Below are 14,100 nucleotides of genomic sequence, written 5' to 3' on the forward strand. Positions count from 1 at the left end.
ACGCCCAACACATCCTAAAACTCAAACATATGGCATTAAAGGATGACAACAAGATAAACAACCACCAACTCCACGGAACCAAAGTCCGGAATACAACAATTACAGAAAGGGAAAATCGGAATCGCTATAGTTACATTGGCTTGATTGGTGGTCTTCTTACTTGTACTTCTATGATCCTTCTTAGGGCGACGACAGTCAGAAGCTCGATATCCAGTCTTGCCACAGTTATAGCATTTTCCTTTGAACTTCTTGTTGCCATTGTTGTCGCCTTGTTTAGGACCATCTCCAGTAAACTTCCTCTTTTTGTTATGTAGTTTATGAACTTGTTCAACCACATTAGCCTTGGACTCAATGGGATTTTCCCATTCCTCTTTTCAGCCTTTCGGTTATCTTCCTTAATTCTCAGTCTTACAATAAGTTCATCCACGGTCATCTCTTTGCGTTTATGTTTTAAATAATTTTTGAAATCTTTCCAAGCCGGTGGTAACTTTTCTACTAAAGCAACGACTTGGAAAGACTTGCTCAGAGACATACCCTCAGAATGAATATCATGTAAAATTAATTGAAAACGTTGAACTTGAGGAATTACCGTTTGGGAGTCTACCATGACGAAGTCCATAAATTTACCGACAACAAATTTCTTCGTGCCGGCATCCTCTGTATTGTATTTCTTCTCCAAAGAATCCCATAATTCTTTTGCTGACTTCAAAGGACTGTAAACATTATACAGCATGTTGTCAAGGCCATTGAGGATGTAGTTTCTGCACAGGAAATCTGAATGTTTCCAAGCATCTACAGCGGCAACAACTTGCCGATCACTTTCACCCTCTTTAAGTGCCGGAGCCTCTTCATGGAGAAATCGGGCCAAATTAGGAGTTGTAAGATAGAACAACACCTTCTGCTGCCATCTCTTAAACTCAGTACCGTTAAATTTTTTCGATTTTCTCCATGTTTGATTGGTACTTGAACATGGTTCTGGATAGGGACCGGTGTTGGTGTAACAATTGAAGTACCACTACCAGTTTCAGTTGCAATTTCAGTTGTAGTAGCCATAATCTTTGATTACAAAAATCAGAAAAAATTAAAACACAAATTAATTTTCTAGTTACTAAAACTAGAAAATAAATTATTACACAAAATAATTTTATTTTCCTTGTTACTAAAACTAGAAAAATAAAATACCACAATAATTTTCTATAACATAAATTAATATTCTGCAATTGTTAATGACACCAGTATATTACTACTAGTTGTCAAAGAAAAGAGACAGTATATTACTACTATCTGTCAAATAGCATAAACCACTATTTGTTTTTCCAACCAGAATATGTCTTTATGAAATCACAGAAAATTAAATACAATGAAGATACCAAAAATAAAATCTGTCTTAAGATTGTTGGACAATCTTCACTGTAATTAAAATAATTAATTCTGTTGTGTACTTAACAACAACTAGAATATAAAAGAAATAAAGGAAATGAGAGAAAATGTCTGATTACAAAAATCAAACTAGAAATATAATTAAATAACTAAAAACAGATTTTATTTTTTACAAAAACAAAATTAAAATCTAATTTAAATAAACAAATAAAACAGAATAATAAATTAAACAACTTACTTGATTAATTTCTTCGAATAATAATCTGATCAAGTCCAGTGTTTGACACTGTGTCCTTAAGACAGATCGTCCTCTCCTTGGTGCTTTCAGAATATGGACGTCTATCTCCCAGGATGAAATGATCAACAACAAATATATGCAGCACTACAATATATTTGTACAATGAACACACTAAGTGTATATACTCTTTATCATAGAAAAATAATGGAATAAATGCAGCAAAATGTAGAGATGAATTGCAGCAGAAGAATGATGAAAATTAGAGTAGCAATCCAAATGGAGAACTAGTCTATTTATAGATGTATTGGTGGCTATAGGTTTTGAATTAAACAAGTGCAACATGTTTGAACAGGTATGAAACATGTTTGGTTTTGAATTAAATAGATTTAAATCTGTTGGGTTCAAAATTCAAACAGATAAAAACAGAAGGGACCTGTTTGGGTGTACAGTAAAACCGGACCAGTTTATTTCCGGAATTAATTTGAATTCTGGATTTTATTTTACCAAAAAATAAAATTAAATTCAAATATTTTTGGCCCAAAAAGATAGGTATTGGGCTAGACAAGCCCAACCCAAGCTCACACCACGCACCTGCGCCCGCGCCCAAGCCCAGCCCGCCCGACCGACCGAACGGGGACGGACGGCGGCGGCGGCGCGCCCGTGGTGGTTTTTGGGTCCAATGGGTCTAGCCTATTTTGCACATAACCTCTCCCTTCTACAAACTTGGAGTGCCCCTTGGGGCCCTTCCCAAGTTATAAGTCCAAACTATATAAACCCATTCAAAACATCTCACCAAATCAAATATGGGACAAGCCATTTACACAAACCTTAAGGAATTTTCACCAAAACTCCATTTCCATGGAGCACACTTTGGCTTCAATTTCCCATTCACTTGATAATGGTTTTGAGCAACCAAATATACCACGTGAATCACAACGCGACATAGAACGCATTACCACTTTGACCCGCGAAAATCGACGCACGGGTCCCATCTAAATATTAGACCAAAGTTAGGAAAAAATCTATTTTTTACCCAGATTTTCCAAACCATTTCCAACAAAATGGTATCAAATGAAACCTGTAAAGCATGCACAAATCCATAGATGTCGAGAAAGGGAAATGGATATGGCATAGAGACAGCCAACTAAAGTCCAAAACCAGTTTTCAAAAAAATTGATAAAAATATAATTTCAACATGATTTAAGTTTGTTCCAGTTAGTACCTGAACAGATAGATTGTTTGCTAGTTAACAAAAACACGAATAACTTGGAAATTATAATAAGCTAACTTAGACATGAATAACTCCTTACTTCATGGGGGTCAACGGCAGTACTGGGCCCATCGATGTATTTGAGGGAACAAAGCCTTGACTCTCTCATTAATGAGATCCTGGAAAAAATGTATGCACTCCTTATCGTCCAAGTCCAACCGAAACTTCTCTCGAAGCTATATAGATATAATCACAAACATGGTCATACAAAAATAAACGGTTATATTCTTTAAATAAACAAGTAATGCCCTTTTCAAGATCAAAAGCTATTTCAGGGATATTCATAAGATGAAACAGGTTCAATATTAAGTTACTGTATTTTTGGAGATGTTGTATGTTTCACAACAGTAGGACTTAAGCCTGGTATAGTATTGGCTGAAAGAGAGAGATGTAAAATTGTAAAAAACGTAATAGATCTAATGGAATTTTTTAAATTTTATTTTATTTTTATGTTTGACAGGGCATACAAATTAAAGCACCAAAGTGTTACATAACCACTTCCAAAAGAGTTGAAATTACCTTTCTGCTTCGCCCATGGCCTCGGACCATTTTCTTTGCTAAGCTTCATTGGTGATGGAATGGCTTTGGATCACAACCCAAAATAAAACCAAAATCAACATGGAAAAGGCGCCATCACTACATGCGCCATTTTATGAAGCTGTCCCAAAAGCTAAACTGCCTCAACAGAGTATTGTTGAGGTGTTTTTAGCCACCTTAAAATTTCATTTTTGCCATAGTGACAATTACATTACACCATTTATAACTAAAATATGGGTATAATTTTAAATAAGAAACAAATGGCATATGCATTAAAACGCAGGTTACATAACAAGAAGGCATTAAATTTCCCAGTGGCTATTCAAGTAGAGAAATTCCGAGGACATGCTGACATACAAAGGACCTAGTGACATGCAAAACTCATACAACAATACATCAAAATGAGACAAAAAAAAAAGACATGGTTTAAATAAGTCCAGTCCCCTGCTCTAAACGAACTATTGAAATTGTATAAGGCAGTGGGTAAATTTCAGTTCCCCTCTCAATGACTGTATGACCACCCTCCAACCTTTTATGAAGACACATAATAATGTTTCTGTTACTTGTTAGGCCCATATCTTTTGACATTATGTCAAATGCAACAAATGTTGCTACCAACCATTTCCCCACCACTAGCTCATACAAGAAGAAAAAGTTAATTTTGCTTTAAATAGTTGCAATTTGGGGTAAACAATATATATTTATATGTATGTATACTCAACTTGCTATTTAGAAGGGGAGAAAGAAGAACAACTAACCTGACAATTACCATCACCTTGAACCTTGTGCTCAACTAAGTCATACAATTGCAATCTGTAAAATAACATGTGAAGTCAAGTTTATAGCATGTAGTACACGTAAAAAAGAGCATATTTCAAAGAAAGGAAAAGCATCATGATATATATATATCCAAAACTAAAGGGAATATAGCAAGACATCCTAGCAACCATGAAAAGAGTATAATATCACTATAGTGATGCAGTGACTTCTAATATAAGAATTTCATATGGCAACAAATAAATTAAATGATGGAAGGGTCCATCCTCTATCTTCCTCATTTGCATAATATTTATTAAACAACATTAAATAGGGAATGCTAATACATAATAAGCTAGGAGCAGAAGTAGGAGTTGGTTGGAGCAAGGTATTAACATGTCAGAGTTCCGGAATACTAATCTCCAAAAAATTCAAAGACATTGCAAAAGTGTTCAAGTTAATGACAAATTTTGGCATCATCTTTTTTGAACTGGCAAAAAGTTTTTGAAGTTATGATGAATGATCCAATATCTTTATTTTTTAAAATCATTTTCCACTAGTGTATGCAACAATTTTGATATTAGAAGAATAGCATGATTCCAACACTTTTTTTTTTTTTTTTGGGTCTCAAAGTCTAAAGAATATGTTCATCAGAAAAAAAAAACAGGGCATAAAATTAGAGAAGCATAATATATCTTAATACACGAAATTATAAAGCCAAGTCACTATGCCGCTGACAAGTATGCTAAGTGATGGTGGAAAAAGGCTCTTTAGCTCAGTTCCATCTCAAGCCATACTAGAGCTTCCCCAAATTCTGCAGAACCAAACAAGTTGAACCCAAAACCCACCTATGCTTGGAAAACTTTATTATGCATAACACATTCAAGCTGATTAAAAAAAATGCATAACACATTCATGCATTCACAAACAAAGAAGGGGCAGGGGAGCTTTATTCTAGTAATTTTTGAGTCTTTAATACACACACACGCGCACACACACACACACACACACACACACATATATACATATATATATTTGTACATACAAGCAACAACTAGTAGAACATAAGCAACGACTTTTTTTTTAACATATATAAGATGCATAACAATCTCCAACCTGAGTAGTGCAGAGATATTGTTGGTGGAAAGTTACTGTATTTAAGCAGTGAAGACAAAATCAACCTTCAAGAACTATCCTCCTAGTCATTCTTTGAATATTAGCATGTCAGGATATTGACTACAAGTATAGAACATGATGTACAAATATCATATACACTCTACAGAAGTATCTAAAATGATACTTCAAATAAATTAGAATTTATTGCCAACCCTTTATGTTTTAAGAACCTCACTTAAATGAACTTAGGGGTATGCAAGGAGAAAAGCAAGATAAAAGGGCATACCACAACTACAATACAAACAACTGCAGAATCATTTTAGAAAAGTCAATATCGTATCATATTTCCCCACTTGTCCTTCAAATCAACCTAAACAAAATAACCTCAGATATTTAGCACAAAGAAAAAGAATGCCAAACCAAACAAAGACACTTACAAATGATCATAACACTTCTCACCTCGATTCTCTCTTCAAATATGTCATGATATGAATTTAAGATGAGCTTCCAGTTCCCTAGACCAGACTTTCAGAAGAAAGATACATAAACGTGTAAGGAAATTTAATTACTGAAAAATATTATTATTCATTTCTTAATTTTCTCAGAGGACATGAAAACAGCCCTCAAAGAAAACAAAAACAGAACATTCTTCCCCAATGGTTAACTCATATATGCTACAATGCAATCCATCATGTTACTATTATACCATTGAGGTCATAAAATTAAACATGCTTCTAAAGAAACTGAATGAGAGTTTCAATTCTATAGCTGTTGTGAATAAAATTCAATACAATAAAAACAAAGGTGAATTTCTCATCATTTGATTGTTGGACATTTCCACAAATTTGTGTATAATTCAGCAAAACATTAGTAAATTTGATACTAGAATTGCATGACAGACAACAAAAACCCGTTGCCTACTTCAAAAGTGTAGTTCTCATCATTTGATTGTTGGAAATCTACCCTCAATTATAATTCAAATACATAAATTCAAGTACATACACACACTCACAAACATACATAGAGAATCTAAAAAGACAATACCAGCATTGTCGTGGCTGTCTCTCTTGAGTTCCCATCAATACGAAGCATAGTGATGGCCTCACTGTAACATTGGTGAACAAAATCTGGTTGCTACTGAAGTACCTGGTAATACTGCCCAATAAAGTATGTCCCAACCTGAAATCTAAAGACCCATCTTTTTAGAGAGAGAGAGAGAGTGAGTGAGTGAATATATATATATATATAGAGAGAGAGAGAGAGGACCTGAACAGCAGTGACGGGCAGGTGAAATGGAGTAGCCATGACGAGTCTCGAAGGGCTCTAAAACCCTAGAGCTCCAATCAAACCCTAGATCGGCAATGCGACGGCGACTCCATCGTCATCGTCGTCCTCATCATTCACGCTCTCCTCTAAACTTTCCTCACTATCATCTTCTCTATTACTCCTGTGAATTAACCTATCGCATCTCCGCCTCTTGCTTTGACTTGACCGATCTCGGTCCTGGTCCCTGTCTCGATCCCGATGATCTCGATCCTTCTTCACTCAACTGGTCTATCTTCCTCTGCAAAATTATCAGAATCAGAATCAAGAAAAACAAAAAATTGTTAAGAAATTTCAACCAAATCGATTCAAGAATCGATGGATTTAGAATTAGATCTAAACAAGTACTCTCTTGAGGCATTTTAGCTTGAGAAGAATGAGGAGAGACAGAAAAAAACCCTAGATCTTGGACGGTGAGAGAAAACGAAAAGAGAGAGAAATGAAGAGAGCAAACAAAATGGAGACCGAGGGACACGGAGCACCGTTATAAAGTGGAATGCATGTGTATAAGAGAGGATAATGCGTGTCTTTCAATTTCACTTTATGTCTTCTACAGCGTTTTCCAATAAACGTCGTCTAACAAACGTGGTTATAGACAACTTTTGTTGTAGTGGGGTAACGCAAGTTTTCTATTATATTAACAATATATGTTAGTTTAATTTATTTTATTTTTTTAATGTTATGAAAAATAAAATCAATCATTTTAGACATAATACAACTAAAGTTGTTTTGGTGGAGTAAGTGAAAATTAATTAATTTTATGTATATTATAAAATCATAATAGGTAATAAGTTATTTAGGGGTTTAGTAAAATGGTGGTGACAAGGCAAGGACAACTGGCAAAAAGAACTTAAGATGTTTAACAAAAAAAAGGTTAGATGATTTGGGGTTGTAAAAGTCACGAGATGAGTGAGAGGGGAAAACAAGAAAATGACCCAATGTGACCTGTCAAAACTAGCGAGTGTGAGAAAATTTAGAAGTCGTACTCAGTAAGTAAATGCTAATTTCAGGAAGGACAAGAGGATATGAGTCACTAGTAATTTATTGTTTATCATTTTCATTTTGTTATTCAATTTTTTTATTTAAACAAATTTTGCTAGATTGAATTTAAAAAAAAAAAAAAAAAAGAAGAGAGAGAGAGAGAGAGAGAGAGAGCGAGATAGAGAGTAATTTTTTTATATAGTTTATGATATCATCATATGAATCTAATATATTGTAAATTAAAATTATGAAACTCTTAGAAAATAATAATGTATTTATATTTTATCATAGGTGTAGTTTTTGTTTCTAAAAATAAAAATTAAAAAAAAAGTGCAATTTTATAATTTATCATATTTTTATTTAATTTTTATTGACGACATTATAATTCATGTATTTGTTATTTAGAACTTAAAACAAAGCATTAATGGTAGAGAAAAAAAGAAAACATAAGTGAAATTGTGATAAAAATAGTTAAAATTTAATTAATTCTATTTTTTAATGTATAATTTTGAAATTAATTATTAATTATTTATATGAAACCGTGGATAGCACAGGTATTACACTAGTGTTATATAAGTAAAATGGGATTTTTAGTGAGAAAGCCTCTAAGGCCTCCACGTGCCCAACTTCAATTTCTTATTTTTTTTAATTTAAAAAATAATAAATTATTCATGTCTCACATAATTTTTGAATAAAAAAAATAAAAAATCTTCAAACCTATCTCCTAGGATCATTGTCTAAAAGATGATCTTTTCCTAAAATCAAATATAGAAACATGGTTTGTTGATCTTCCAATTTAATTGTTCATCTTCTAAAATCTCTACCTAAAATTCTTCATTCCTTAAAATAAATTAAATAAAAATCAATTCAAATCTGTTTAAATTTTTTTGTTTCCTTATAATTAATTTGGAAAATTGATTTGGTTGTTTCCCTATAATTAAATTGTTTTCCTATAAATAAATTAAACAAACTGATTTGGTTTTTTCCCATACTAAATTTGTGAATTTTTAAATTTAAAAAATAAAAAAAAAATTGCCTAATTTATGATTTAAAAAATGAAAGATGAATAAGATCCTTCTGGTGCACTATATGTCTAACCAATTCTTTCTCCTACCCCAAAATCCTAGCCATCATACATTGCATCTTCTCTGAGCAATTCACGTCCTACTCATTCTATAAATATTATATTTATGCAATGATGTAACTCATTATTTTTTTCCTATTTTTATGAGACAATTGGAAGTTAGTTAATATTTAGTCTTTTACATTCTTTAAACAAACTCTTTCATTCTTTAAGTACACATTTTTTTTTTTTTAACTTCTAACTATTTTTTGTTTTTGTATTTCATGTTTTATGTATCATTTGTCTCTTTGCTCACTATTGACCATTATTAATTTTTTTGCTTATAACCATTTTTTTGGTTAGAAAATATTATTTCACTAGAATTTTTATGTAAAATTTTACCCTAAAATGACGTGATAGTATCATTTGTATAATAAAAAACATGTCAATGGGCTCTTTATTATATAGTAATAGATCAAAATCCAACCAAATCATTATTAATAATTTTTTTATATTGATTTTATGTTTGTATATCACTACTTTTTTTTTCTTTTTTTTTTTTTTACTTTTTAATATTTTGTGACATTATGATATGTGTTAATTGACAATTGGTGTAGAGCATTACTTCAAAATTACCTAATAATTTTTTCTTTGATATTTTTATAACTTTGATTTAATATTTTCACTTGTAGTTGATTCGGTTTAAAGAATCAATTTAAAAATATTTACATAAACAACTATCTATTTAATTTTGTTTGAATTGATTTTTATTTAATTCTATTTAAAATATAATAAAAATATATACAGTTGCCTGGATTAAAATGAAGTTACCGCCATAATTATAACACTATAAAAAAAATATTACATTTAATCTATTTTTTCAAAGTTATTAAGTATGCATAAATATGTACATTTTATTATGAAAAACAAGAAGACTAATGATGTATGTTTACCAATTTAATAAATATTTACATAAACAAATTGATCAAGTGACTCTTTATTTGTGTTGATTGACATAAATCTAACATGATTTAAAAATAAAGTTAAATTTAAAAAAATTAAAAAATACATTTACATTTTACGATCAACTTAAATTTATCATATTTGATAAAGACAAAATAAGTTAGGGTTTGGTTATGGTGTGCAACTTACACCTTACACCTTATACCTTACACTTACACCTTACACTTACACCTTTTGTAAAAAATTAAACCTTACACTTACACCTTTTTTGAGGTTGCACACCATATGCAACCCACTTACACCTTACACCTTACACTCACACCTTACACTTACACCTTATACTTATACTTACACCTTACACTTACACTTTTTGTGTAAGTGGCACATGGTGTGCACTTGCACACTTAAGAAAACTCCAATAAGTTAAAGAGTTAATAAAATAAAATGTCACATCTAAATCATAATCATTTAATTTTTTTTCTCTCATAAAAGTTTAAAAAGTCAAAAAGTCTATCCCAAATGAGGTTTTTTAGCCCCAAACTAAAATAATTAAAAAGTCAACCCATATCCCAAATAAAGGCATACTTGATCGAAAGTATAATTTTTGTAATTTTAGAAAATTTATTTGTTTTAATTTTACCAATTGAATTATTATATATCTATTTGATATATAATGCTTAAGACAAAACATTAATAGTAACAAAAAAATAAAATAAAATAAAATAAAAATTGTGTAACTCATGCCATATTTGAAATGTTATCTTTTTTATTAAAAGGTCAAGAAACTAAAGAGTTCTAAAATGTGTTTGGCATGTACCAAAAAGCATTTTGAAAATCTTTGTACCAGTTTGAAAAGACTAAATAATTCTTATGAGTGAGTCCATAGATACTTACACCTTTGGAAGGGTAAAACGGAAAATTTAAGTAGCAAACAAAAATATTTGCATTTTTCTATACAATTAAAAACTCATTCCTAAATATATTAACTTTTTTTATCTCTTAAAAAATTCAAAAAGCCACTTAAAAATAAAGATGGCAATCGGAACTCGGTCCGACGGGGATCAGATTCCCCGATGTCAAATTGAGCGGTTATTTCTCGAAAAATACTCTCGACGGGCCAGGGATGGTATTAAAAATTGAATTCCCGACGATATTCGGGCCGGGGACAGGGATACATATTTCAGTCCCGGACCCAGCCCGACCTTGGCCCCGATCCTCGTCCCACTTGCCCTCGACATGAAATTTCTATTTTGCTCCTATTTATATATATAGTATATGTGTATGTATAGGGTTTGGCTGACCAGTGACCACTCACTTACTCACATCAAATACAAAGCTCTCTCGCCTCTCTCTCTCTCTCTCTCTCTCTCTGTAGGTGCTCCCCACGGCGGCGGCTCCTCCGCTGTCATCTCCTTCCTTCCATCTCGCCGATCTCTGATCTCACCGATCCCATCTCGCCGATCTCCGATCTCACCGATCCCATCTTGCCGATCTCCGATCTCACCGATGGTGGTTGCAACAGCTTCTTTGACATCCTCTTCCTCCTCCCATCGCGCCAATCTTCGATCTTGCCGATGGTAGTGGCGGCGGTTCTTCCGCTATCATTTCCCTCCTCCTAGATCTCGCCAATCTTTCCTATCTTGCCGTCGCCGATCTCCTTGCTCAAGAACATCACGGCGACGCGTGTATAATGATTTTGTTGATCTGTTGTGTTTATACATGATCTGTAACAGATCATCTATTGTCGATGTATGATGTTGTTGATCGGTTGATGATGTTGTTGATTTGCCAAATTTTTTTTATTTTTTTGGATCGGGGAATTTTTAGGGTCGGGGAAACCCGATCCCCGTTAGGGGACGGGGATGGGGGTGATGATGGCTTCCCCGTCGAGGATCGGGGCTAGGGATGTGAAAATTTGGGAGTGTGGTCCCCAGCCCCGCCCCGCCCTACCCCGTTGCCATTCCTACTTAAAAAGTTAATTTCAAACACTCTTTTTGTTATAAGAAAAAAAAGGGTTAAAACTTACTTAATATTATTTATTTTTTTGTTTTTTAAAAATTATTTTTAGTTAATTTTAAAATAAATATATCAATTATTGTTTAATTCCGTACATAACACGTGTGATATGCTAGTATCAACATTATAAGAAAATTTACATTTGTCCCTCAACACGTAAACATGCACATTTATACCTGGCTCTTTATATAATTTACACTAGAATGAGACCTTTGGGTCCATAAGAAAAAATGGATGACCAAACAGTTCATAAGATCACTATTTGAAATTTATTGATATTTCACCCTTATATTTATTCTTAAACATTTGCATATTTTCATTAAGAAAAATTGTTAAGAAAAAATGTATTTTAATCATTAAACGTTAATGAAAAATTATATTTTAGATAATTTATGTACAATTACATTGAGTTTAATGACTAAAATATCCTTTTACGTCGATTTTATTTAACAAAAATAGACTAATAATTTAGATTGAAAATAAATTAAAAGATTAGAATTTAAAATGACAAAATTAAAAACTCAAAATTTATTATTTTAATTTTCTCAAAAATCAGAGAGTAAATCATTAAAAATAAAAAAAAAATTAGCAACTTTTCAAACACGTTACTACCTTTTTAATTTATACAAAAAATAAAAACTAAAAAATTACTTAAAAAAAAGTCAATCCCAAATACATTCTTAAAAAAATCATATATTTTTATTATAGGTTTGGATTATTTTAAGTTGGTCATCCAGTTCGATAGAACAATTTGAGTTTAGTGAGCCCATTTTGTAACTGATTTCGCTATCACATTTGTATTACAACAAATAAATTATTATTCTTGAAAATTATATTTATTTTTCATTTTTTTGAGACAAATGTATTTCAAATTAATAACTACCAACATACGATCTACTTAATTTTTTTACATAAATATTTTATTTAATAAATTCAAATTAAGGTCAATCACAAAATGAGTCTATTAATAACTAACCAACTTAAAAGAATGCAAACCTTATATAATAGAATATTTTTTATAAGTTTCTTAATATTTGTGCATCATTTTTTAAAATTTCTTAATATTTGTGCATCATTTAATTCTGGTAGTTGACCCAACAATTGAGTTGAAACCTCTTGAGTGAAATGTATCTTTGAGAAGCGGAATATATCAAAAAATGCGAGAGACTCCAAAAATTCTACCAAAAGTCCTATTAAATGTCTCACATGGGTGTGAAATCCACATGGGTCCCACATTGTGTGGGTCCCACACCCATGTGAGACATTTGGTAAAATTTTTAGTAAAATATTTTGGGTCTCTAGCATTGCTCAGAATATATTGAGCATATTTGTTATTTACTTGTATAAAAAAAGCGTATTGTATATAACTAGAAAATTTGTAGAAAGAATTCATACGAAATGACATGCGAACTCAATATCTACTCATTTCAAATAAAAAAGTACACGAAAAATCGTATAATTTTTAAAATGTCACTGTTACATTAGTCATGATGATTTTTTTATATGAAGTTTTTGTTTGCAAATGCTTGATTTAATTTTTCAAAAAATATTTTAAATGTCATATTTCAGTCAATTATTTTACTTTTTTAGATACACATAATCTAAATCTAAATGCATCTAAAAAGTTGACAAAAAAAAGTTCACTAAAAATTAATGTTTTAACATAAATAATTTTTTTTCTTCATATTTTAGTATTTTTTAGATGCATCTAAATGTAAATAAAAACTTAATAAAAAATTCATTAAAGACAAACAAAAACTCACCTATAAATAATTTTTAAAAAATCAAACCAAACAATTATTAAAATAAGGACTATTTGGGTTTATGGGGTTTACACAAGTTCTGTCTTGATAATTCAAATGTTTATTTCATAGGATTTTTTTGTGTGTATATGATCCACAATTTGATAATCGTAACTTATTTAATTTATCACGTTTATTATTAAAAAAAATAAATGCCCTATTTTTAAAAATACATTTGTAATTCATTTATATATTATATATATAACCAAATATAGTGTGTTCTTAAAATTCTCCAAAAGTCCAATATTAAATTTTAGGGGCTCTCTCTCCTACATGACACTTCTTGGAGTCTCTCCACCTCATTTTTCTAATTTTTAAATTTTTAATATAATAAAAACAACCATTCTATCTTTTCACCTCTAAAAAGAAAAAAATATAACCAAGAAATAAAAAGAAAAAATGAAGAAGCAAAAAATAAAAGGGTAAAATCCCACATAGTTATTTGTTATCTCTTTCTAAAGCAAAATTAAATAATAATAATAATCAAGAGATAAAAAAAAATTTAAAAAGAAAAAAAATAATTCTTATCTCTTTGCTAAAAAACTTCAAAAAATAAAAATAATAACCAAGAGATAAAAAGAATAAAAAATAAAAGGATAAAAATCCCTTATAGTTATCCTTATCTCTCTTATAAAAAAAATATAAAAAACCTTCT

This window comes from Camellia sinensis, chromosome 4 (genome assembly GCF_055761805.1).
Source record: "Camellia sinensis isolate YWXY chromosome 4, ASM5576180v1, whole genome shotgun sequence".
Taxonomy (NCBI): Eukaryota; Viridiplantae; Streptophyta; class Magnoliopsida; order Ericales; family Theaceae; genus Camellia; species Camellia sinensis.